This window comes from Bos taurus, chromosome 29 (assembly GCF_002263795.3).
Source record: "Bos taurus isolate L1 Dominette 01449 registration number 42190680 breed Hereford chromosome 29, ARS-UCD2.0, whole genome shotgun sequence".
NCBI classification, from domain to species: Eukaryota; Metazoa; Chordata; class Mammalia; order Artiodactyla; family Bovidae; genus Bos; species Bos taurus.
In genome coordinates this window covers 6126234-6153981 of record NC_037356.1, presented here as the reverse complement: position 1 = coordinate 6153981, position 27748 = coordinate 6126234, and the positions used below count along the sequence as shown (strand labels likewise).

General features: G+C 37.9%; 1 protein-coding gene across 2 annotated transcripts in view; it reads right to left on the bottom strand.

The window, feature by feature from the left end:
- Positions 1-27748, bottom strand: part of NOX4 (NADPH oxidase 4) — a 188354-nt gene that overhangs the window by 154887 nt on the left and 5719 nt on the right.

The window sequence follows — 27748 nt, the reverse complement described above, 5'->3', positions numbered from 1 at the left end:
CCTGTGATAATCACTAATGGAAAGGAATATGAAAAAGAATACACATATATGTATAGCATATATGCATAACTGAATCACTTTGCTGTACAGAAAAAATTAACATAACATTGCAACTCAACTAACAAAATAAGCAAATACAATATTTAAAAAAAAAAAAGGTCTTCCCTAACCCAGAACCAAGAGAGATCCCAGATCATCTGTGCTTCATACAAAGCTGATCATAACTACACTATACAACGTATTTTTCAAAGAAGCACACCCCTCTGGTATGATCCAGTACTTTTTGGCAACTAATTTTAAATCAAATTCCTGCTAGATTGACATCCGCTGTTGTCTGATACTATCTACATTCTTCATACAAACAGTGTGTCACATGAAAACAAGACATGGCGTCATATTTGTGCACTTGTCTTGGAATAAACACAAAGCTACTTTATGTTAAGGGTATCAACTAAGAAATAGGTGTACATTGGGGTACACGTGTCTCTTTTGATTCTGGTTTCCTCAGTGTGTATGCCCAGCAGTGGGATTGCTGGGTCATATGGCAGTTCTATTTCCAGTTTTTTAAGGAATCTCCACACTGTTCTCCATAGTGGCTGTACTGGTTTGCATTTCCACCAACAGTGTAAGAGGGTTCCCTTTTCTCCACACCCTCTCCAGCACTTATTGCTTGTAGACTTCTGGATCGCAGCCATTCTGACTGGTGTGAAATGGTACTTCATTGTGATTTTGATTTGCATTTCTCTTATAATGAGTGACACTGAGAATCTTTTCATGTGTTTCATTGAAACATGTAAAATATCTTATGTGAAACGAATCGCCAGTCCAGGTTCGATGCATGATACAGGGTGCTCGGGGCTGGTGCACTGGGATGACCCAGAGGGAAGGGATGGGGAGGGATATGGGAGGGGGGTTCAGGATGTGGAACACATGTACACTCATGGCGGATTCAAGTCAATGTATGGCAAAACGAATACAATATTGTAAAGTAAAATTAATTAATTAATTAAAAAAGAAATAGGTGTAAGTCAACTGCTTTACTTATCTTAAAATTGCTCATGATCCTGAAATTCCCAACTTAACTCCTGGCAAAATAGCAACTCTGTTACATAGTGTTTACTGTCAGCACATGAAATATTATTCCTGAAGGGGAGACAGGGTAAGAAGCCAGGTCAGGAAAGCCATAATTTTCATTGAGTTATATGAAAAGTAATTAATCTTTCCAATTAGGCTATTTCTCCACCATGAGTTTGAACACCTCAGGGATACAGTTCAATGAGTATACCAGTAAATGGACAAAGAGAAACAATCCTCTATGGACTATCTAAAAAAAAAAGTGTTAAATATAATTTTCTCACATCTGCGAGCAAAATGATCATTTCAGAGGGATAAGTTTTTGTTGTTTAGGCCTCCAGAGAAATAGAAGAATTGTTATCTCTTTTTATTCTGGATGTTTATATAAAAAAATTTTAGCTTGAGGGCTTTTAATGATAATTTTATCTGCAGTTCTAATGTACTAGGACAAAAACTCGCTTAAATACATCAGCTAAAATCTATCATGTATGTTCAAGTCTTAAGAAATACACATAAATTATTCAAATTTTCTTTGGGGTTTAGTGCTTTAAAGAAAATTCTTATATATTTTGTATTTTATAACCATTTATTGAATATCTGGAAGTGTTTTATTGCTGTGTTTACATTAAATCACAGTAATTTAATTCAAAGTGCCTTTAAGTGTCTACTTGGGATAAATGAAGCTTATTTTAGCATTCCACTTCTTCCTTATGATGCTGCAAAATCTAACTGGAAATTTTACCAAGAACTCATTTCCTCATATATGTTTGTTCCTGAACATGGTTAGCTCTTTAAACCAAGATGAAAATTCCTTTTTATTAGGTTATCAGAGTACAAAATTCTCTCATTCAGAAGCAGTCAAGACAGTAAGGAAACGGAGACAGATATCAGTTAAGTGGCACAATCATAGGAAACCATCTAATCCACTTACTACATGGGTAATATTCTACAGCTAAGATTTGTTTTATTTAGTCATTATTAATTCATGATCTTCGTAAGAATCAGCTACTTCAAATGTTCAATAAAAAGAAATGTATGTCTGCCTAAGTTATGTGTCCAGCCCATTCTATGTGGATGACATGTTCTACCATTCCTGGAGAGCTTAACATGCTATGCTAGTTTTCGAATTTCATTCAGGTTAGTTATCACTAGATGGCAGCATAACTTTCATGGTTCAAATCTTACCTGTGAAGATCTCAAAAAGTGTGAAAGTGTTAGTTGCTCAGTTGTATCTGACTCTTTGCAACCCCATTGACTATAGTCCGCCAGGCTCCTCTGTCCATGGAATGCTCCAGGCAAAAATACTGGAATAGGTAGCCATTCCCTTCTCCAGGGGAAATTCCTAACCCAGGGATCGAACCCCTGCATTGCAGGCAAGTCTCAAATGTAACTGAAAATTCCATGTTTAAAATTCTAAAACTAGAAATATATTTTAGAATATTTTAGAGTATGTATAAATAATACATAGTTTGGTCCTTCCTATGGACTAAATGTTTGTGTTCCCCAAACATACACATTGAAACCCTATCATGATGGTATTTGAAGGTGGAGCCTTTGATAAGTAATTAGGTTTAGATAAGATCATGAGAATAGAGCCCTGAGATGAGATGGGGTTGCTGCTGCTGCTGCTAAATCGCTTCAGTCGTGTCCGATCTGTGCGACCCCATAGACAGCAGGCTCCTCTCTCCCTGGGATTCTCCAGGCAAGAATACTGGAGTGAGTTGCCATTGAGGGAAGAGACCAGCGCTCCCTCTCTCCTCCTTGAGGATACAGCAAGAAGGAAGCCATCTGCAAACCAGGAAAAGGGCTCTCAACAGACACCAAAGCTGCAGGCATCTTGTTCTTAGACTTCCCAGCCTTCAAAACTGAAAGAAATAAATGTTTAAGTCACCCAGTATTTTGTTGTAGCAGCCTGAACTAAGACAGTCCTATAAGAAAAGATACCATATAAAGCAAATTATAAAAGAACGTGGTGGGGCTTCCCTGGTGGCTCAGATGATAAAGAATCTGCCTGCAGTGCAGGAGACCAGATTTGATCCCTGAGTTAGAAAGATCCCCTGGAGAAGCAAATGGCTACCCATGCCAGTATTCTTGCTTGGAGAATTCCATGGACAGAGAAGCCTAGTGAGCTACAGTCCATGGGGTCACAAAGAGTAGGACACAACTGAATGACTAACACACACACATACATAAAAGAATGTAGTATCTAAGTATAACTACAAGTACACGGTCATTTTCCTAAAATCTCAAGCACACATTCATTTTTCTTTTTTTAATCTTAGATCTGTTACTTAATAACTATTCTTCTTGCTAGTTAACTGGCCTTATTTGAAAAGTTAAGAAAAATAAGATTTTCTTATCCATAGAATTAAAATAATATGATGTGCCATAATAATCCTAGCTTTCACGACTTTTGTGAAAAGTAAAACTGGTCTAAAAAATGTGAGCACTATATAAAATTACCTTATTGATTAGGGTAGTATATCCCATCCTTTCTCTAAATAGTCTCTCCTGTACTTCCATAGTAGGTGTTACCTATTCCACTTATATTATTCACTCAACATACATTTACTATGATACATACATATCACAAGGTACAGGGAGTTCAATAATTAAGTAAAACAAAACATGCTTTCTTCCTTAGGATGTTATATTTTAGTAAGGAAAACAGATGATAATCAAACAGCTACACAATCAAATGTAAATTATAAACAATACACTGAGATCAATGCAGTGAATGAGAACTACAGAATATGAGCATATATATATAACAGGGAATGTGATCTAAATAGGAAGATCAGGCAGGCTTTCTGGACTAAATGAAAAGTGAATTGAGATCTGAACGGTGAGCAGAAGTCATTTAGGAACAAGAAGAACATTTATGAAAAAAAAAAAACCCAGCATGAAAACTGATGTGCGGAAAACAGGAGCACATTGTATAGGTGAGAAATCAATAGCAGCCCAATACAGTTGGATTGGAAATGGAGAATGGTATAACATAAGACTGGAGAAGCAGGTAGGGCTAGACCTTGCCGAACTTTGTAGGTCATATTAAGAATGTGTGTGTTTATCCTAAAATCAGTTGCAGAACATTATGTCATGAGCAGGGAGGTGGTAAGAAGACATTAGAATCTGGCAATGATAACTCTGAATGAAATGTGCATAACTAATTGGAAAAACATAATTTGGGCAACGGCAGTACTTTGTGCAGTTAACCATCACAATAGTGAAATTTTGTTTGAGACAAGAAATACATTTTATGGAATTATATATGAACTGTACATATAGAAAGGATTCAGTTTCAACTAAATAGTTTATTTATCAGTAAGTTTATTTTGCTAAATAATTTCCTAAAACATATACATCTAAAATCGGAGAACTAAAATGGTCTAACCCACATGCCACCATCAACCCAGTGTCTACTCTCTTGAGAGTCCTAACCAAAGGCAATCCACACCCTTTGTTGAATATGTCCAGAGAGAGCAAACAGTTCTACCATCAAAAACGTCTATTTTGTTTTCTTACACTTACATGAAATATGTGTCTGTATAACTTCTACCCACAAGGCCACTCTGGATAAAAATATTCTAAAATAGACATTAAAAAACTGAAGCTAAAACTAGGATGGCTTCAAGACCTCCCTGGCGGTCCAGTGGTTGAGACTCTGTGCTTCCAATGCAGAGGTGTGGGCTCGACTCCTAATGGGAACTAAGATCTTACATCCCACGTGGCACTGCCAAAAAATGGAAAAGAAAAATAGGATGATTTTCTAGCTCACTCTTGTTTTCTCTGGGTTAACACAATTGTTTAGGCCTCTAAAATTCTTGCGATAATTTTAAGACTCCTCCCATGAAGAAAGTAGTGAAAAACACTAGACCATTCAGGTATGGTCCAAATCAAATCCTTTATGATTACATAGTAAAAGTGACAAACAGATTTAATGGGGAAGACCTGGTAGACAGAATTCCTGAAGAACTATGGATAGAAGTTTGTAATATTGTACAGGAGGCAATGACCAAAACGATCCCCAAGGAAAAGGAAACACAGTTGTCTGACGAGTTGTCTCAGAGGAGTTGTCTGAGGAGGCCTTACGAACGAGGATCTGAGAAAAGAAGAGAAGAGAAAGGCAAAGGAGAAAGGGAAAGATATACCCAGCTTAATGCAGAGTTCCAGAGAATGGCAAGGAGAGATAAGAAAGGCTTCTTAAGAGAACAGTGCAAACAAATAAAGGAAAACAATAGATGGGAAAGACCACAGATCTCTTCAAGAAAACTGGAGATATCAAGGGAAAATTTTAAGCAAATATGGACACAATAAAGGACAGAAACAGCAAGGACTAAACAGAAGCAGCTGAGATTAAAAAGAGATGGCAAGAATACACAGAAGAGCTATACAAAAAGGTATTAATGACCCAGAAAAACATGATGCTGTGGTTAGTCACCTAGTGCCAGACATCCTGAAGTATGAAGTCAAGTGGGCTTAGGAAGCATTACTACGAACAAAGTTAGTGGAGGTGAAAGAATTTTAACTGAGCTATTTCAAATCCTAAAAGATGATGCTGTGAAAATGCTGCACTCAATATGCCAGCAAATTTGGAAAACTCAGTAGTGGCCATAAGACTGGAAAAGTTTAGTTTTCATTCCAATTCCAAAGAAAGGGATGCCAAAAAATGTTCAAACTATAAGACAATTGTGCTCATTTCATATGCTATGTAATGTTCAAGTTAATGTTCAAAATCTTTCAAGCTAGGCTTCAGCAATATGTGAACTGAGAACTTCCAGATGTACAAGCTGGATTTAGAAAAGGCAGAAGAACCAGAGACCAAATTGCCAAAATCTGTTGGATCATAGAGAAAGCAATGGAATTCCCCCCCAAAAAATCTACTTTCTGCTACATTGATTATGCTAAAGCCTTTGACTGTGTGGATCACAACAAACCGTGGAAAATTCTTAAAGAGATGGGAATACCAGACTACCTTACCCATCTCCTGAGAAACCTGTATTCAGGTTAAGAAGCAAGAGTTAAAATCAGACATGGGATGATTTGGGAGAATGGCATTGAAATATGTATAATATCATATACGAAACGAATCGCCAGTCCAGGTTTGATGCACGATACTGGATGCTTGGGGCTGGTGCACTGGGATGACCCAGAGGGACGGTATGGGGAGGTAGGAGGGAGGAGGGTTCAGGATGGGGAACACATGTATACCTGTGGCAGATTCATTTTGATATATGGCAAAACCAAAACAATATTGTAAAGTTAAATAAAATAAAATTTAAAAAAAATCAGACATGGAACAACAGACTGTTCAACATTTGGAAAGGAGTACGTTAAGCTGTATATTCTTACCCTGCTTATTCAACTTATATGCAGAGTACATCATGCAAAATGCTGGGCTGGATGAATCACAAGCTGGAATCAAGATTGCTGGGAGAAATATCAATAACCTCAGATATGCAGATGACACGACCCTTATGGCAGAAACGATAAAGGAACTAAACTCTTGATAAAGGTGAAAGAGGAGAATGAAAAAAGTGGGTTAAAACTCAACATTCAAAAACCTAAGACCATGGGATCTGGTCCCACCACTTCATGGCAAATAGATGGAAACAGCGGCAGATTTTATTTTCTAGGGCTCCAAAAATCACTGTAGATGGTGACTGCTGCTGCTACTGCTGCTGCTGCTGCTGCTAAGTCGCTTCAGTCGTGTCCGACCAACTCTGTGCAATCCCATAGATGGCAGCCCACCAGGCTCCCCATCCCTGGGATTCTCCAGGCAAGAACACTGGAGTGGGTTGCCATTTCCTTCTCCAATGCATAAAAGTGGAAGTGAAGTCGCTCAGTCGTGTCCAACTCTGTGCAACCCCATAGACGGCAGCCCACCAGGCTCCTCCATCCATGGGATTTTCCAGGCAAGAGTACTGAAGTGGGGCGCCAATGCCTTCTCTGGGACAGTGATTGCAACCGCAAAATTAAGACGCTTGCTCCTTTTAAGAAAAGTTATGACTAACCTAGACAGTGTATTATTAAAAAGCAGAAACATCACTTTGCCATCAAAAGTCCATCTAGTCAAAGCTATGGTTTTTCCAGTAGTTATGTATGGATATGAGAATTGGACCATGAAGAAGGCTGAGCACTGAAGAATTGATATTTTCAAACTGTGGTGTTGGTCTTGAAAATCCCTTGGACAGCAAGGAAATCAAACCAGTCAGTTCTAAAGGAAATTGACCCTGAATATTCATTGGAAGGACTGATGCTGAAGCTGAAGCTCCAATACTTTGGCCACCTGATGCAAAGAGCTGACTGATTGGAAAAGACCTTGAAGCTGGGAAAGAGTGAAGGCAGGAAGAGAAGGGGATGACAGAGAATGAGATGGTTGGATGGCATCACCAACTCAATGGAGCAAATTTGCTCAAATTTGAGCAAACTCTGAAGACAGTCAGGGACAGGGATGCCTGGCGTGCTGCAGTCCATGGGGTTGCAAAGAGTCGGACATCACTTTGCGACTGAACAACAACGATCATCTCAGTGACCTTTTCCAATTTACCAGAATTCAGTAGTTAAGATTATGCTCTCTCTCACTAAGGGCAAGTTCTGCTGATTCCAAGACTGTTATATTGTGAGGAACTATGTTGCATAATGACTCATCTTGTGTTTACAATTTTCTCACATGAATTGCTATCAAGAAACAACCCCTCTATCCTGCAATGAAAAAAAAATGGGGGGGCGGAGAGAAGTGTGAGAGAGCAGGTACATAAATGTAAGATTGTATTAGTGTTAGCCCATTGTATTATATTAGAAGTGAACGCTCTAGTTTTACTTTTCCTTCCAAATTTGCCTTAGCTGAAAATTTTACATTCACGTTTTCCTCATCTTCAACCAAGCTTTTGACAGAGCTATTAAACTGTAAAAAAATTCTGCTGAAATAGTTGACTTTAGAGAGGGCTTGCAAACTACCTTTTCTGGTAAATTAACAAAATGAACATTTTTCTCTCAGCTGGGAATTTTCTCAGCAATTTTAGGGAAATATAAATGACATTCCACATGTAAATATCTAGGTATAACTGGTGTCCAAAAGGATCTGAAAAGGCCAGAGTAGTATTATTAGTAATCTTTAATAATTAGTCATTTTCTTAGTTACCTCTTGGTGAGTCAACAATTAGTCATTTCAAGGAAAAAATAAAAAAAAAAAATTAGCATAGAGGTTTATAAAAGATTTTTTTATATTCTGACCTGGTATTTTATATTTGTCAAAAATGATGTAAATTTGTACTCGTTGAGGTCAATTTTATTAACTCTTTTTCTCCAAGGAAATATTTTTAATCAAACCAAATAAAGCTTGCTGCTGCTGCTGCTGCTAAGTTGCTTCAGTCGTGTCTGACTCTGTGCGACCCCAGAGACAGCAGCCCACCGGAATAAAGCTTACACAACACCTAATTCTTAATTATTTGTATAATCATAGAACTTAGCTCTTTCATGAGGCCTTACATGTCATACAGGTCAACCTTTTTGCCTCTGTCCGCATTGCTAGTTAGTTCATAAAGACACAGTTCTGGAACCCAGGCCTCCCTTCATGCTCTCGGTTACTTCCTTAAGAACAGAACATGCTGCTCATCAGAACAGGGATGTGAATTCAAATGCTCTTTCTAAACCAGAAAACATCCTTATTCTTTCAGTTGGTTAGCCTTTTATTCAACCACTGGATTTTCCTGTCATTTTATATAAATCTTTATCTAATATTTCTCTAATCACACATTAAAATTACTTGATGGATTATTTAAAAACAAATGTTATCTCTGTTGTACCTTCTGAAATTCTGATTCTTTAGATCTGTAGGTGTTCCTGCAGTAGGCACAATCAGGTTTGGTGGTCATTGTTTCAGAATCACTTTGAAGACAGACAGACCTGAGTTTAAACACTTTTACTATTACGTTGATGAAAATACAATTTCAGTTTTCGCACTGTTGAAATTTGCCATTTGATAGTGGAATACATTCTTAAATAAATGTGGTTATGTTATAATCATGTTAATGCACATTTCTTGTTTCATGCTTTTTTGCTAGTTACTTGTTTCTTGCTGTTTATTTTCTATTTAGACTACGGAAATGATGGTAGACAAAAAGCAAATTCAACCAATTTTCTTTATTGAGTTCAAAACGGGTCTAAAGCGAAGAGACAACTCTCATCATCAACCATGCATTTGTCCCAAGAACTGCTAATAAATTTATAGTGCAGTGGTGATTCAAGAAGTTTTGCAACGGAGACAAGAGTCTAGAAGATAAGGAGCATAGTAGCTGCCCATCAGAAGTTGACAACAACCAGTTGAGAGCAATCATTGAAGCTGATCCTCTTACAACTACATGAGAAGTTGCTAAAGAACTCAATGCCGACCATTCTATGGTCATTCAGCATTTGAATGAAATTGGAAAGGTGAAAAAGCTCAGTAAGTGGGTGCCTCATGAGCTGGCCGGAAATTAAAAAAAAAAATCGTCGTTTTGAAATGTCATCTTCTCTTATTCTGTGCAAAAACAATGAGCCATTTCTGGATCGGATTGTGACGTATAACAAAAAGTGGATTTTATGTAACAACTAGCAATGACCAGTTCAGTGGCTGGACCAAGAAGAAGCTCCAGAACACTTCCCAAAGCCAAACTTGCACCAAAAAAAGGTCACAGTCACTGTTCAGTGATTCGCTGCCCATCTGATCCACTTTCTGAATACGGCAAAACCGTCATATCTAAGAAGTATGCTCAGCAAATCAGTGATATGCACCAACAGTCCCAACGCCTGCAGCTGGTATTGGTCAACAGAAAGGGCCCAGTGCTTCTCCATGATAATGCCCGATTGCACTTCTCATAACCAATGCTTCAAAAATTGAACGAATCGGGGTATGAAGTTCTGCCTCATCCACCATAATCACCTGACCTTTCACCAACAGACTACCACTTCTTCAAGCATCTCGACAACTTTTTTCAGGGAAAATGCTTCCACAGCCAGCAGGAGGCAGAAAATATTTTCCAAGAGTTCCTGAAGCATGGATTTTTATGCTACAGGAATAAACAAACTTATTTCTCGTTGGCAAAAATGTGTTGATTGTAATGATTCCAATTTTGAATAAAGATGTGTTTGAACCTTGTCATAATGATTTAAAATTCAAGGTCTAAAACTGCAATTACTTTTGCATCAAACTAATAGTGGTGTGGCCTTAGGTAATATTCTTACCCTTTCTGTCTTATGTTCCTCATCTAGAAAATGAAAAATGAAATAATCTCCCCAAAGGGTAATTATATCTATATTACACATATATTAATTATATATTAATATATATTAAATGTGTATATATATTAAGTACAGTACCTGGCACATAAGAAGTTAACAGAAGCTATTATTATGGTCCCATCTCTGGCCATCTACAAACTAGGTCTAGTTACAAAATTTAAATGCTCTTAGGGCTGCTGCTGCTGCTAAGTCGCTTCAGTCGTGTCTGACTCTGTGCGACCCCATAGACGGCAGCCCACCAGGCTCCCCCGTCCCTAGGATTCTCCGGGCAAGAACACTGGAGTGGGTTGCCATTTCCTTCTCCAATGCAGGAAAGTGAAAAGTGAAAGTGAAGTCGCTCAGTCGTGTCCCACTCTTAGCGACCCCATGGACTACAGCCCACCACGTTCCTCCATCCATGGGATTTTCCAGGCAAGAGTAGGGCAGAGTTTCTTAAAAATCACTCTTTCCAAGACTGTCTTTTCATCCTCAGCTCTGCTTATAGTTGGAGCTATAGGAGATGAGCTTTACATCTCCACTTTAGATACCACTCAGGTATCTAAAGAAATAAAGAGCGTTCCAGGTAACTAGTAGGAATGCAATTAATGTATGGTGGATCCCGAATGAGTGAGCCTCTGAGATGATCCTTTCATGCCCTCATTTTGGAAATAAAGAAAAAAGAATCGAAACCAAAAGTGATTACCCAAGAGATCTATCTAGTTCACAGCTAGGATGAGAACCCAGGACCTGGTCTTTCCATCAAACCAAGTTTCCGAGATACCAATCCTGTCTCCACTTCCCCAGCACCCACCACTCTAGGCACTGGGATCTTCTGTATCGAACTGAGCAACACCCAATGTGAAGAAAACGCTAAGGACTGTCTGATGGACTGTCATCAAGTCCAACCTTCTTGTTGATCCAACTTATACTAGAAGCCTGTAAATAAGCCAAATTGCTGAAACCATAAGGGCACTCAGTTATAATGCACTTTTGCATTATATAACTCAGTTCAGCTCCTGGATGCATTATCCTGACCAGCGATTGCACACTTTATTGCATATCTCAGTTCCCTACCTGCAGCTTAGCTGTTGCCTTTCTTCTATCATGATGCCATTACACCTCGTCTAACTACCTCTATGCTATCAGATGAACTCCCATTATTCCTCAAGTCTCAGCCCAAGGCTCATTTTCTCACGGAGGCCTTCCTAAAGCCAACATCCCCAACAGTATCCTCATTTACATCTCCAAAGTTTTCTCCTTTTCCCATATCCTGAAAAATTGGAGGCATCTTTCTCAAAGTTTCCCTTTTGCCTTTCGCTATCTATACCTGTTTTGAAACACTTGACCCAATACATTGTAATGGTTTACCTATTTATCACATGCTTATCTTCCCCCACAAAGCTAGAAAGGGGCAGTATAGTAAGTGGAAAAGCCCAAACTGACCCCTATTCTTAGGAACCTCAAAAATGCATGGTCAAAACTAAAGAAAATTATTTCAAAAAAATATTCCTTGGGGAAAACGTTCCTTTAGCAGTGAAAGCCAAAGAAAGTAGTCATGAGACAAACACATGAGCAAGAAGAGACAACCTCATAAAGTATGAGGTTGTCTATATGATTTGCAAGGCAATGGTAGGCATTTTTTATTGCCTTTATAGTAAATAAAAGGGCTCATGGCAGAAAATCAGAACAATTTATTTTTGCTGTACCTATAAATGAAAACTGTGGCTCTAATTTAAATGTTTAGTTTAAACCAATAATAATTTATGATAAGGATATTAATTTAGAATATGATGAACATTCCATGTGAGCAAGAATGCACTTATAGACAAAAATATATTTCAAAGAAGAGCTACTTCAAACGTGGATTACCTATTTTCATAAGGTTCACATGGAAACAATAATGAATAATGTGTCATGAGCAACCAGAAAGTAGTTAATAATAATTGGAGTAATCATTTCTCAATAAATCCCAATAAAAGCTACCAATTCAGGGCCCTTGGGGTATATCCAAAAGCTCATGAATGCCCCTTCATGCCATAATAAAAAAACTTTCATTCATTCCAAATGACCCTAGCTGGTTTCTGTCAACTTACTGCCTGGAGACTTTCAACTATGATGTAATTTTTGACTCAGGTTGGCCTTTCTTCCTATCTATAAACTGCCTTTTTTTAAAACACTGTCTGTAAAAGAAGTTTGAAAGAAGGATGCTTGGAGAAAATGTTTTCCCATATAACTTAAGGGGCCACCAAAAGTGTAATGTTGATTCTGATACTTTATCCAGAAATTTTATGTTTAACTCAAATCTTTCCTTTTTATATGTCATCATACTTTATTCTAGAGCTTCCCAGGTGACTCAGTGATCAGGAATCTGCCTTCCAATGCAGGAGAAGTGGGTTGGATCCTTGGGTCAGGAAGATCCCTCTGGAGAAGGAAATGGCAACCCACTCCAGTACTCTTGCCTGGGAAATGCCATGGACAGGGACGCCTGGCCAACTCTAGTCCATGGGGTCGCAAAGAGTGGGACACGACTTAGCGACTAAAACAACAACATACTTCATTCTGCACTTTCTAGAAATGAACTTCCTTCCATTTCCAGTGAGAATGTGGTCTTTCCTTAGAAATCGACTATGAATCAGAAAGAAATTTAGCTACTACAGAGAGAAGAAAGCAAGACTGACATAGGACAGTTCCGTCCTGATTTTCTCTGCTGTCTTTCCTGTGCCAAAAGCCTGGAGAGCAGAAGAGATTCACTTCTAGACTTTGCGTCTGTCTGGGAAAACTTAATTCAATGTAAATGGTAGTCAGAACTGCACACAAACACATTCATGGGTTTTTAAAGGCAATGCTGTCTGGTGAACGGTCACCAATTAAAAGGTATGAAATTTTTACCACACCTACCACCTGTGACCTCTGCCAAGGTCACTAGTCTCCAAAACTGAGCACTGAAGAATTTAACAGAACAGCAATAAAAATGCCCTCCACTTTCCTTCATGGAACTGTTCTAAAAGGTGAACACATATCAAGTAAAAATCAGTTGACCTCTTTAGCTGACAAACATTATTAAAATGGAATTTTTACAATTCATCTATGACATGACTGTGGATACTCACACCTGTCTCTTTGCCTCCACTCCTTTCTAAGGCCCAACAACAAGGGCCTCAGGAGTTACAGACCATTGGATTCTATGTCATTGTTACATCTTCCTCCTCCGACACAAAAACACTGGGGAATGAAATGTATTTTGCAGAGACTGGTTGGCTAAAAAGCAGAGGAAGACTTGTTGTTCCATTATCACAGATTCAGAACATCTGATCACAATTGCTAATTATATAGTTACCTCTAAGCTACTCTTCCTTCTTGTATGGTTCTTCCACATCTTTACACCATTTTCAATTTATCAAAATTCCTCCTAAAATTTATAAGCCAAAACAGATAACCAATAACCTGAGCATATGGAGTAACTTTTGGAAGAAAACAATACTCATATCAATGGTACCTACTCACTTGGTTAGAATTTTAATCAGACTATGCATAACAATATATATTAAAACTCATATATTGAATATAGGATATTCAACATTAAGATTTTTTTCACATGTCTGTCAAGCATAACCTACTTAAACATATCTATCTTACAACTGCTGAATTAAATCCTATTTGTTAATAACATTTTCAACTGAATCTATAAAAGTGTCTTTCAGTTCCATCTCTGTCTTCAAAATACTAGCAATTTTGGCTAATTCAGCATCATTTAACCATAACTTCCAACTTAGAATCAGGCTTTCTCCTAGTGTTTCTTTAAAAAAATATATATATATATATATACACATACATATATATATATTTTATGCATATAGCTTCAAGAAGTTATCAATTCTAAGAGTAAGAACTCGGGATACATTGCATGTGTGCTAGGTCACTTCAGTCATGTCCAACTTTGCGCAACGCTATGGACTGTAGTCCACCAGGCTCCTTTGTCCGTGGGATTCTCAAGACAAGAATGCTGGAGTGGGTTGCCATTCCCTTCTTCGGGGACCTCCCTGACCCAGGGATCGAGCCCACATCTCTTACGTCTCCTGCACTGGTGGGCAGGCTCTTCACCACTAGCACCACCTGGGGAGCCAAAGGCGCACACACCTAACAGAGCAGGTAAGATGAAGACGGACTGAATGAATGGGTCATTTGTTATGGATCATTCACCTAACTTCCTGTTGCACACGTATTTAAGTATTAGAGTCTTCTACCAAACTCTTCATTGTTTAATTGGTCAACATACAGTGGCCATATTAGTCCATCTGCTGGTAGAATAGAGTAAATCAAATATAATGTGATATATTGGTAAAGAAAAATGTAAATAAAGTTTAATTTTTTTCTCCTAACAGTAAGTAAGATTAAAATATCACAGCCTGAACTTTCTTAAGAAAGAAAATAGCAAACAAATGAACCAAGGATACATATAAATTTCTAAAATATTCACTGCAGTACAGTCTGTGATACAATGAATAAAATTAAAAAGGTCAACAGCAGAGAAATATAAAACAAATTATCATACACATTATGTGCTACTATGTAGCCATTAAAAATAAAGTAACATATAATAGAATAAAATAATAAAAATAATAAAAAATGTGATATTATTGAATTAAGAATATGCATGTATACAAATGTTAATCTACATATACAAGCATAAACATAGGTATAGAAATTGACATAGATTTTATACATACAGTTGGTTATCTCTTAGAAGTTAAAAGAAGTTTCTAATTTTGTGTTATTGGCATTCATAGGGAGGTGGGTATTTTGAAATGTAATACAGTTAATAATTGAGCACCAAGAATCAAATGGATAAATAAAAATTCACAATAAATGAAATGGGTTAGCATACTTTGAAATTCTAATAATATACCCAAAGGACATACCCAAAGGGGTATTCTACACAATGATGTTTTTCACAGCGTTTTCTAGGTAAGTGAAGTAACAAAAGCCAGTTGAATGTCCAAAAATATAAGAATGTTTAAGTGAGGTGTGTTTTTATTCCTTCAGTAAAATATTAAAAATAAATAATGCATGTGTAACAGCTTGTGATTACAGGGATAAATCTGATGTGATATTTAATGTTATATTTTTAAAAGAGAGTACAAAACTGTTTCTTTGAAATGATCACATTGTTATTTTTAAAAATTTGAATTTAAAAAACACATTAAAATGTTAACCATGGGTATGTATGGATGCTGAGATATAAATTACTTTTCTGCATTTTCGCTTATATTCAAAGGGATAAATATGAAAAATATATATGAAAAAATATTTAATTCATATGGAAGTCAAAAGAAAATTATTTTCTAAAGAAAAGAAAGGCGGAATGTCTTAAAAGTATAACTTGAGGAGGAGGAATATTACCTTTAAATGAAAATAAGGGGCAATTTTCATTTTTATTTTTGTGTATTTTCTATTCTTTTCCTTAATTTTATGCATTAGCTTCATATTTTCATGGCTTAAAGAGGAAGCTTTCAGAAGGACATTAACTTGCTGACCTCTTTTATTCTAACCTTCAGATAAATGGAAAGATGTTCATTTAAAGCACAGGATCAATAGGACAAGACAGGACAGGACAGGAACAGGGAAGAAGGTAAATCATCAATGACACAGAGCTACCAAGGGAAAAAAGGGCTCCAGGTATTGTAAAGAAGAACTACTGAGGGCATGGGAGGGCTAAGAGATAAAATTACTGATTCTTTAACGCTTAAGAGGCCCAAACATTAAAGATTATTCAAGCTGCATATTATTCAAGTGCCATATTATATTTCTTACAGTGTGATTAGTTTATGTGCTGTTAAGACACTTAATTAACAGTTTCTGAAAAAAAAAAGAAAAGGATTTCAACATGTATTAAAATATTAGTAAATAAAATGCTGATATGCTGCCATGTACAAAACAAAACAACAAAAAACAAACCAAACAATCCTCCACTGACACTCCACGCTCCTAACCTTTCTAACCTTGGTTAGTCTTTTGGGTTGGTGGTGGTGTTTAGTCACTTAACCATATCTGACTCTTTGCAACCGCATGGATCATAGCCACCAGCCACCATAGCCTCCTCTGTCCATGGAATTTCCTAGACAAGAACACTGGAAAGGCTGGCCATTTCCTTCTCCTTTAGGCAGGTGCAAGTTCTCTGTTAATACTTTACAGCTCAGAAAGTTAGTGAATTGCTGTAACACAACTTTGTTTAACCTGTCTTTTCTGTAACTCATTTCACTGTATTCACCTACTGTTTTAATGTTCTCTCCTTGGTTTGTTCAGTTTCCCAGTATTTCAAAATCCGATGTTCTTTTGCTGTTGATCCTTTTACTGTAACTGTTAATATGGCTATCTTTTGTTTAGAGGGTTAACAGTATGGGTAATACCTAAGAAAGAAGCCATGTAAATACAGAAATTAAATAATAATTAAAACACTCACCGCATTAATCCCTTCAGTCACCCACTATCCCTAAGATTTCTCATTGAAAACAAGCTATTATAATCAAATGTCTTATTTTTTTAGAACTGTACCCTGTGTGATATCACCTCCGCTATCGTCATCTAACTAAAACCATTATAATAAAGTAAATTCCAAAATTTTATATTTGTTACAATATGAACAAATTTGTAGTCTTCCATCTCAAGAAAACCCAGTAGGCAGTTTTTAATTATAAAACTAGTAAACTACCTTAAAATATTCACACTGTAATAGCATGCTCTGTGTTCATCATGATGTCTCTTGAAGTAGTGGGGAATACGTTGTCTATTTCTAGGAGGACAAGCAAGTAAAATGTGGCAGGCTGCTGCTGCTAAGTCGCTTCAGTCGGGTCTGACTCTGTGCGACCCCATAGACGGCCGACCGCCAGGCTCCCCCGTCCCTGGGATTCTCCAGGCAAGAACACTGGGGTGGGTTGCCATTTCCTCCTCCGATGCATGAAAGTGAAAAGTGAAAGTGAAGGCACTCAGTCGTGTCCGACTCTTCTCGACCCCATGGACTGCAGCCTACCAGGCTCCTCCATCCATGGGATTTTCCAGGCAAGAGTACTGGAGTGGGGTGCCATCGCAGCTAGAGGCAAAGGACCGAAGAAATGCACAGTCGCATAGAGAGACTCTGAAACATAATTTGTTGTTGCTGTTTAGTCACTAAGTCATGTCTGAATTTTGTGACCCCATGGACTGTAGCCCACCAGGCTCCTCTGTCCATGGGATTTTATAGGCAAGAATATTGGAGTGGGTTGCCATTTCTTAATTCTAGGGGATCTGTTCAGCCCAGGAATTGAATCCACATCTCCTGCATTGGCAGGTGGATTCTTTACCACTGAGCCACCAAGGAAGCCCTTGAAACACAATGGGCTTGAAGAAAATGAAGAAAAGCAAGAAAGAGAGTAAGTCCTTAGCACAAAGCCATTCTCGTGGATTAAAAAAGCAAGCAAAAACTACATGCATATAAAACACCAATAGAAGGATACATGTCCACACACTATTAGAAAAGTTGCCAATGTTGGGAGGAAAACAGGATTGCAGATCAAGGAGTGATTAAGGAATTAGTAGACAAATAAACAGTAAGAAAGAAAGCAGGGGCCTTGCACAGACCTATGAAGACTGGGTGCTGCAAGCTAAGGTATATATTTAAACGCTCTCTACCCAATAGCAGAAACATAGGTTTTTTAAATCCTTTGTTTTTCCAGAGAGGATCTATTGCTAGTGTCCTATGAAATTGGTCTTCTTCATATGAACCTCAATCTTTGATTTGCTCAATGGAAAGTTTTAAAAAGATAAACAAATTTGGAGCTAAAATTTGAAAACTACTGCCAATTGAAAAGCAATTAATTGTGACAGTCCCCAACGGCTCAGAGGTAAAGAATCTGCCTATAACGAGCGAGACGCAGGAGACTCGGGTTCAGTCCCTGGGTCGGGAAGATCCTCTGCAGGAGGAAATGGCAACCCATTCCAGTATTCTTGCCTGGACAATCCCATGGACAGAGGAACCTGGCAAGCTACAGTCCAAAGGTCATGAAGAGTCGAACACAACCGAGCAGTCAAATCATTTTGAAATCATAAAGAAGAAAAAAAAACATATACTATAATTTGCAAACTATCATCTTAAATATTGAGTTGACCAAAAAGTTCGTTTGGGTTTTTCCATACCATCCTATGGAAAAACTTGAACTTTTTGGCCAACCCAATTCTTCAGAATTTATACATTTCCACAAAATTGGACAATAACTTCTCTTAGTTTACTTAGGAAACTTTCAGTTATTAGGAAACGGTTACAAATATATTTCAATATAAAAACATTCTGAACTTCAACAGTTTTTCCTGAAAGAAATGAGTCTAGCATTTTCATGAATTTGTCTACTATCACTTGGCATCAGAAGGAAGGTAAGAAACATAATTCATTTCTTCCTCATCTTACTTTATGCTTATCTCAAATCAGTAATAATAATAATCCTATAAAAGAGAAAATAAGGTTAACCTATGCAAAATTGCCATTTTTTAAGTCAAAATGTTTCAACATTGGAATTTTTATGTAGTTCAATTCAATAACATAATTCTCAGTTTAAAACTGAGGAAAGTAAGACTATGAAGATTTCAATTAATTACTTAAAGATACAGTTATTAAGACGTAAAGTCAAGATTTCAACTTAGGTCAATTTGTCCCCAAAATTCATGTTCTCTTCACTGTATTATGTTGCTGCCATTGATAATCTGAAATTTTCACAGATATTACTATACTTGAAATTTAAGCTAATAGTTTCTCTGTGCTAAGGAAAAGGCAATAGCAGACTCTTGGCTTTAACAAGAATTAGAATAAATACCATACAAGACAAATTAAATTTCATGTATCTAAAATCTGTGGATTGAACAAAGTATATTTTCTCCTTTACGCATAACACACTCAAGCTTTGAAACCAGTACAAATCTAAGACCAGTTTTCTTCAGGCAAATCAAAATTAAGGAAACCCTGTAGATGCATTATCATCCAAGAAACTAAACTTTTCAGATTTTCATTTGACTCATTTTTCACTCTCTTGTGTTTTAAAAAATGCACAAGATCAAAACAGCTGAGTAGTTCAATGGTGGGTTTTACATAATCCAAGCCAAGGCCCAAATCCCAGAAAAATTTTGCTGTAGGTAATGAATGTAATATAGAGAATGTGAAAGTCGCTCAGTCATGCCTAACTCTTTGCAACCCCATGGACTATACAGTCCAGGGAATTCTCCAGGCCAGAATACTGGAGTAGGTAGCCTTTCCCTTCTCCAGGGGATCTTTCCAACCCAGGAATGGAACCCAGGTCTCCTGCATTAGCAGGCGGATTCTTTACCAGCTGAGCCACAAGGGAAGCCTAAGAATACTGGAGTGGGTAGCCTATCCCTTCTCCAGCAGATATTCCTGACCCAGGAACCAAACCGGGGTCTCCTGCATTGCAGGCAGATTCTTTACCAGTTGAGCTACCAGGGAAACCCAATATAAAGAATGCCATTTCCCAAGTGGAAGAGGAACTTTCACATGGAAGCTCTGCATTCTTGTGGTTTATATGAGTGATTTTTTTTTTTCCAATTTGGAATCCATTATTATATACTGCTGATATTTGCTTGGTTTTCCCTTTAGATACTCTGAGCTATGGGAAAAAAAGAAAAATGTATCTTCACCTTTGTTTGAATAACTCTAAGCACTTTACTAATGTGCTTTGGGGCCCATGCTTTTCAAACCAAGAAAATTAACACAGCTTAAAAGCCCAAAGTAACTTATCAAAAGTAACTTGGCCAAGGAAAGTCAGTGAGAGATAAAAAATACTCTAATCACCCTATCTCATCAGTATTGTATTTTCAACAAACAGTTCTTATTTTCTTGTTCCACAACTATCTCTTTTTAGGGCATCCTTAAAATCCAAATTCCTGCAAGGGGTGGGGTGACAGAGAGTTCACTCAGGATAAAATGCCAATTGGAAGGCACATAAGAGAGGGTATATTGTGGGGAAAGGAAGTCAACAAAGAGCCAAAATATAAGGAGTGGGGAAAAAGAAACTTGTTTGGACCATTACTACTTCAGATCCTTCCAATGAACCTGAGCTTTCTAAGATTATATTCAAAAAAATTACTTGAAATTTAAAATCAGCTATGTGAAAATACTATCATATGAAAAATGACTGTAGTCAGAAAGGCATTCACCGTAGATCATTTCTTAAATGTATCTTGGTGTTCACATACCCATTTTTTAAAAATCTCAGATATATAAGATGCTTTCACTGTGTACATTATTCATCTCTTCTTGCCTTAAACTATATTAGACCTCTGGTATTCTTGATATGTGTCTGGAGACCTTTAACAATGTCCAAATCAATGAAAACCATCAAAGCATGAAACTTTTGCCTATAAAATACGTGTTGAAATCATTTATCCATAGATAGAAGTCACTGTCAAACTCAACTTCTAAAACTGTAAACAAATTTGATTGGTCATGGAAATACCATCTTCTTCTCTATGTACTTTTTCTTTAACCCCATTTCCAGAACCAAAAAGAAACTACATTTGGCAAGGCTGTTTATTACATCAACTTTTATCACATCAAAAAGCTGCATTAAGACATAGATACCAGGTAATTTATTCTAAAGTCTCACTTTTAGTTCATGTCTTGGCAATTATTAGTTACAAGTCACAGCCCTTTAATCTCCCACTTCAATAATCAACACTATAAATGTAAAGTATATTAGATGTTAAGGGTACCCTGCTGCTTCTCTGTCACGAAAATGAAATCTTCTCATTTCTTTGTCCAAACCATCCTTTACAACTCCCAAAGGAGCTCTGTTAAGGTACCAATGGCTGGAGCCTTAAAAGCTGCGAAGAATGAACAGCAGACAGAAACAATATGTAATAATAACCATTATTTTTTACTTCTGTGACGCTTTCAATTCTTCAAAGTAGTTTGCTATTGGTTAAGTCATACCTAATGCTCAGTACAACACTCTTGAGATAAATAGGATCATTTCATCATGTTTTAATGGGAATCCAGAACAGATAAGTGGATTTCGGTATATGAATATGAAGGATGAGAGAAGAGGGAAGGAAAGCTGCATTCTGGAACTCTTATTACATAATAGGCTTTGCTCAATGTACTTTAATCCTTGAGCACATTATTTATAATTTCCATGCTTCAGCTTCCTCTTTTGCTTAAAGAAATTATCACATCTGGCCCAGAAGAACAACTCAGTGAATGTCGGCCCTAGCTATTATTGTTATTATTTCTTTTAATTTCCTTTAAGGTTCATAGTAATCTTGTGAAACACTCATTCAGTTTAGTTCAGTTCAGTCGCTCAGTTGTGTCCAACTCTTTGCGACCCCATGGACTGTAGCACACCAGCCCTCCCTGTCCATCACCAACTCCCAGAGTTTACTCAAACTCATGTCCATCAAGTCAGTGATACCATCCAACCGTCTCATCCTCTGTCGTCCCCTTCTCCTCCCACCTTCAATCTCTCCCAGCATCAGGGTCTTTTCCAATGAGTTGGTTCTTTGCATCAGGTGGCCAAAGTATTGGAGCTTCAGCTTCAGCATCAGTCCTTTCGATGAATATTCAGCGCTGATTTCCTTTAGGATAGACTGGTTGGATCTCTTTGCAGTCCAACAGACTCTCTAGAGTCTTCTCCAACACCACAGTTCAAAAGCATCAATTCTTCAGCACTCAGCTTTCTTTATAGTCCAACTCTCACAACATATGACTACTGGAAATAGGCATTACTTCCCTTGTTTTTCTGTTGAAGACTCCAAAGTTCAGTAAAGATTAATAAAAGCTTTTCTGAATAAAATGTGCTCTATCTCAAGATGAAATTTCACTCAGCAATCATAACCAAGCTGGTGCAAATTTTGTGCCAATTACAAATAGCAATGTGCAGCCTTCCTTTGTCCAGAAGGATCAGGGGGGGCAGCCAGAGGTCAAAGAAAAGGAAAAGTCACTCTCTCCTAATGTCATCTGCCATATGTTCAGCAAATTCCTCCTATCTCATCTCTCTCTGAATTATTTTAATATTTTTATTAACAAGCATAAATAATTTATATTACCATTTACTGCTATTAATAGTATTAATACCATTAACATCAAATAATATTACTTGATATTCACAATAATGCTATCTTTTGCTATGCACATATGCACCAAGGGCCAAAGACTGCACTAACATTTTCTCATGGAATCCTAACAAACAACCTAATAGGAAGGTTAAACTTAACCTTATAGATGAGTTAAACTTAGATTTAGAGAAGTAATTCGCCAAAATCATAAAGGGACATAAACGCCTGAGCCAGGATTCAAACTCATATCCATATAGCTCCAAAGCTTACAATCTTGTGAATAAGGAATAAAGGATCATTGATTTTTCCTCCCCAGAATTACCTATGCACTTTTGAAACCAATTTTGTGTTCAACACAATGCTTAGCATGATAAACTAGAAACACTGACTAGAGTTCAAAGACCTACTGTCCATATTCAACTTAGCACTGAATACATAAGGAAGGCCTTTCCCTGTATTAAATCTATCAAATGAGACAAATGAACTAGAACAATACCCAAGGTACTACAACATTTTGCAGTTCCAAAAGCTTCATTCTCTCAGGCTGGGTCCTCTGTAGGAGAAAGTATACAGCCTTCAGAACTGTGAGGAGATGAATTTCTACTGTTAAAGCCACCCAGTCTGTGGTCCTTTGTTATGGAAGCCTAAGCAAATTAATGCAGTCAGCTAGGATTTCCAGGGGGCTCAGTGGTAAAGAAATCGCCTGCCAAAGCAGGAGACATAGGAGAAGTGGTTTCAATCCCTGGGTTGCAAAAATCTCCTGGAGGAAGAAATGGCAACCCACTCCAGTATTCTTGCCTGAAATATCCCACAGAGGAGCCTGGCGGAGTATAGTCCATAAGGTCGCAAAGAGTCGGACCTAACAGTGACCGAGATAAAAAACCCAGAACAAGGCGTTCAAGTCTGCCGCAGGTTTAAGAGTAATCCATAAGCTGTAGTCTTACCTTTACTTATTAAGACAAAACACACAACCATACATACAAACGGTTTACCTAGAAAGATTAGAAAATTCCAGGCTCTAACCCTCTTTGTCTCAGACCCTCCCTGAAGGAGCAGCATGACTGAGTGTGGTCTTTAATATGAGACAAACGTGGGCTCGAATTGGGCTTCTCTAGTTGTTAGCTGGGTGACCATGGGGAAGTTACCTAACCACTCAGAATCTGTTTCTCAATTCTGTAAAAAGTGATCATTCCTATCCTCCAGGATTACTATAATGATTAAATTTAATATGGAAAGATTAAATGAGATTACAAAAGACCAAGGAACTAACCGTGCCTGGTGCATGAAAGTGAAAGTCGCTCAGTCGTGTCTGACTCTTTGCAACCCTATGGACTCTACAGTCCAGGGAATTCTCCAGGCCAGAATGCTGGAGTGGGTAGCCTTCCCCTTCTCCAGGGGATCTTCCCAACCCAGGGTTCGAACCCAGGTCTCCCACATTTGCAGGTGGATTCTTTACCATCTGAGCCACAAGGGAAGGCCAAGAATACTGGAGTGGGTAGCCTATCCCTTCTCCAGGGGATCTTCCTCATCCAGGAACCAAACCGGGGTCTCCTGCATTGCAGGCAGATTCCTTACCAACTGAGCTATCCCGGGCATAAAATGTGATTAATAAATGTTTATAGTTTGTATGAGGTTGAATCACATGAAATGGCTGATTGTTGTTGTTCAGTTGCTAAGTCTCCGGCACCCCATGGATGAAGTACACCAGGTTTCCTTGTCCTTCACTATCACCTGGAGCTTGCTCAAACTCATGTCCAGCGAGTCGATGATGCCATGTAACCATCATCCTCTGTCACTCCCTTCTCCTCCCGCTTTCAATCTTTCCCGGCATCAGGGTCTTTTCCAGTGAGTCCACTCTTCACATCAGGTGGCCAAAGTATTAGAGTTTCAGCTTCAGCATCAGTCCTTCCAATGAATATTCAGGACTGATTTCCTTTAGGATGGACTGGTTGGATCTTCTTGCAGTCCAAGGGACTCTCAAGTCTTCTCCAACACCACAGTTCAAAAGCATCAATTCTTCAACACTCAGCCTTCTTCATGGTCCAACTCTCACATCCGTACATGACTACTGGAAAAACAATAGCTTTGACTACACAGACCTTTGTCAGCAAAGCGATGTCTCTGCTTTTCAATATGCTGTCTAGGTTTGTCATAGTTTTTCTTCCAAGGAACAAGCATCTTTTAATTTCGTGACTGCAGTCACTGTCCACAGTGATTTTGGAGAATAAGGAAATAAAATCTGCCACTGTTTCCACTTTTTCCCCATCTATTTGCCATGAAGCGATGGGACCAGATGCTATGATCTTAGCTTTTTGAATGGTGAGTTTTAACCCAGCTTTTTCACTCTCCTTTTTTACCCTCATCAAGAGGCTCTTTAGTTCCTCTTTGCTTTCTGCCATCAGAGTGGTATCATCTGCATATCTGAGGTTGCTGATATTTTTGTTCCATCAAAATGGCAATCCCATATGGTTCAGTCTAACACTAACATTGACTAAAGGCAAAAGAGCCCAGTGGTTAACAGTACAAGTTATAGAATCAGTATGTCTGAGCTAGAGATCTGGCTCTGTCATTCATCAGCAAGTTACAGAACTTCTCTAATTCAATGTCTTAGCTTCAAAATTAAGAATTAAAAATATCTGCTCCATAGGATGGATGAAAAGATTAAATAAATTAATCTAAGCAATTAATACCTGGTGCTTGTCCTCAATGAATTGATATTATTAATAATCAAATGAGGGAAATAAAATTGAAAATCTTGGAAATTAATTTCAAATTTCAATTCCACGCTGTTTTTGGATGGTACTGATAAAAGAGAGGCTTACTCCTTGGAAGGAAAGTTATGACCAACCTAGATAGCATATTCAAAAGCAGAGACATTAATTTGCCAACAAAGGTCCACCTAGTCAAGGCTATGGTTTTTCCAGCAGTCATATATGGATGTGAGAGTTGGACTGTGAAGAAAGCTGAGTGCCGAAGAAGTGATGCTTTTGAACTGCGGTGTTGGAGAAGCTTCTTGAGAGTCCCTTGGCCTGCAAGGAGATCCAACCAGTCCATTCTAAAGGAGATCAGTCCTGGGTGTTCTTTGGAAGGACTGATGCTAAAGCCGAAACTCTTAATACTTTGGCCACCTCATGCGAAGAGTTGACTCATTGGAAAAGACTCTGATGCTGGGAGGGATTGGGGTCAGGAGGAGAAGGGGACGACAGAGGATGAGATGGCTGGATGGCATCACCGACTCGATGGACATGAGTTTGAGTGAACTCCGGGAGATGGCGATGGACAGGGAGGCCTGGTGTGCTGCAATTCATGGGGTCGCAAAGAGTTGGACACGACTGAGTGACTGAACTGAACTGAACTGATAAAAGAGAATTATACAATGCACATTTAGCTAAGTATAACAAAGAAGTTAAACCTTGTGCTAAAATTCTAGCAAACATCATGTAATCAGAAAAAAAAATACAAATACATATCATAATCCTTACGGATATGTCTTAAACAAGTATAAAACAACTGTAAAGCTGGAAATATACATTATCCTGGGTGTAAGTCAATAATTTTCCATAACTTCTTGAACAGTTCAACACCTTTAAACAGGAAAAGCTAGTGGCCTACAGAGTATGGAGTTTAATGTATCTTACATACGTCTGTCTATCAAGTCGTTCATTATAACAGGCTGAACATTGGAGTGAGGAACAATGAACCAGGAGAGTGACCAAGCCACCAGTTGAGCTGGTGATAATGAGCTCATTATCAGCCTCATTTTTCTATTTGGGAAAATCTAAGTAAAGGCATCAAAGTTCTCTTTCAAGTCTAAAATTACATGAGTCTCTATCTCTTATAAATGAATTAAGTACATCATGACTGCCTCAGTGTAATGGAACTAATTTCACCTGTCAATAAACAAGAAGCTTAACACTTTAGCAGAATGTTAAGAATAAACACAAACAAACAAAAAACAACTTATTGCAAAGTATCCTTTGAATTGAAACCACAATATTCTGAGCAGTAAAAAGAAAGAGTTAATGATCAAGCCCTTTCTGAAATTGACAGGAGGCACATACTCCTTCTCAGCAGAATTACAGATGCCTAGGCCAGATGTAGAAGGACATGGCAACCCACTGCAGTATTCTTGCCTGGAGAATCCCAGGGATGGAGGAGCCTGGTGGGCTGCCGTCTATGGGGTTGCACAGAGTCGGACACGACTGAAGCGACTTAGCAGCAGCAGCAGCAGGCCAGATGTGGGCTTCCCTGGTGACTCAGACGTTAAAGAAGCTGCCTACAACATGAGAGACCTGGGTTCGATCCCTGGGTCAGGAAGATCCCCGAAAAAGGGAATGGATACCCACTCGAGCATTCTTGCCTGGAGAATTCCGTGGACAGAGGAGCCTGGCGGGCCACAGTCAATGGGATCACAAAGAGTCAGGCATGACTGAGTGACTAACACACACACACACACACACACACAAGTCAGCTATAAAACCAATGCTGACTTAAAATCCTAGGTTCTTCACACAGAGACGCCGATCTCCAACCTTAAGAAATTCACATGACATCAGATTTCTGTCTCTGAGAAATGTTAATTCTGATACAATTCCTAGGACACTTGAGAGGGTGAATTGTTAATGCTTCTAAATCACTTGAAGGATAATGACTGACCAAAGAAAGATCATCACTGTACAATTCGAAAAACCTCAATGCTTACAACTGTCTTCTACATGACACAGGTATCTCAATAAGAATTTAAAAATAAGAAAAAAAAATCTTCATGTCCATTCAGCAGATCTAAAACAAAAATTGTGAGATTAAGCAAAAAAATTAAATTCTCATTATGGTACTCTGAGAAAAACTAGTTTGAAACTGAAAGATCCATACACAAATGTTAGCTTTGGGGAAAAAAATAATAAAATAAAGACACACTGAATCTGGTACCACAAAATGCATTTTCTTCTCAAATTAAAATGCTTATACCAATTAAATTACATCCTGTAATCATTAAAATATCAGAAATAGAACTCAGAAATAGGTGCCTATGATATGAAGGCTCCTGATATGAAAATATCCTGAGTTAAATTTGCCTCAACATTTCAAAAAATTTAGGAAACTCTCAGAGTCTGTCACAACACATTAGCACTTGCTATTAAAGTACTACATACATTTTCCATTCCTTGAAAAGAAATAAATCAAAAACAAATTTCATCTTAAATAATCAATGGAGTCCTTTATTTAAAGCACCGTAGATGAAAAACGTTGTTGTTTGGTTTGTTTATTTGAGTGTTTGCTTTGGTTTTCTTCAAAAGACTTTTTTCCCCCTCTTAGCTAATTT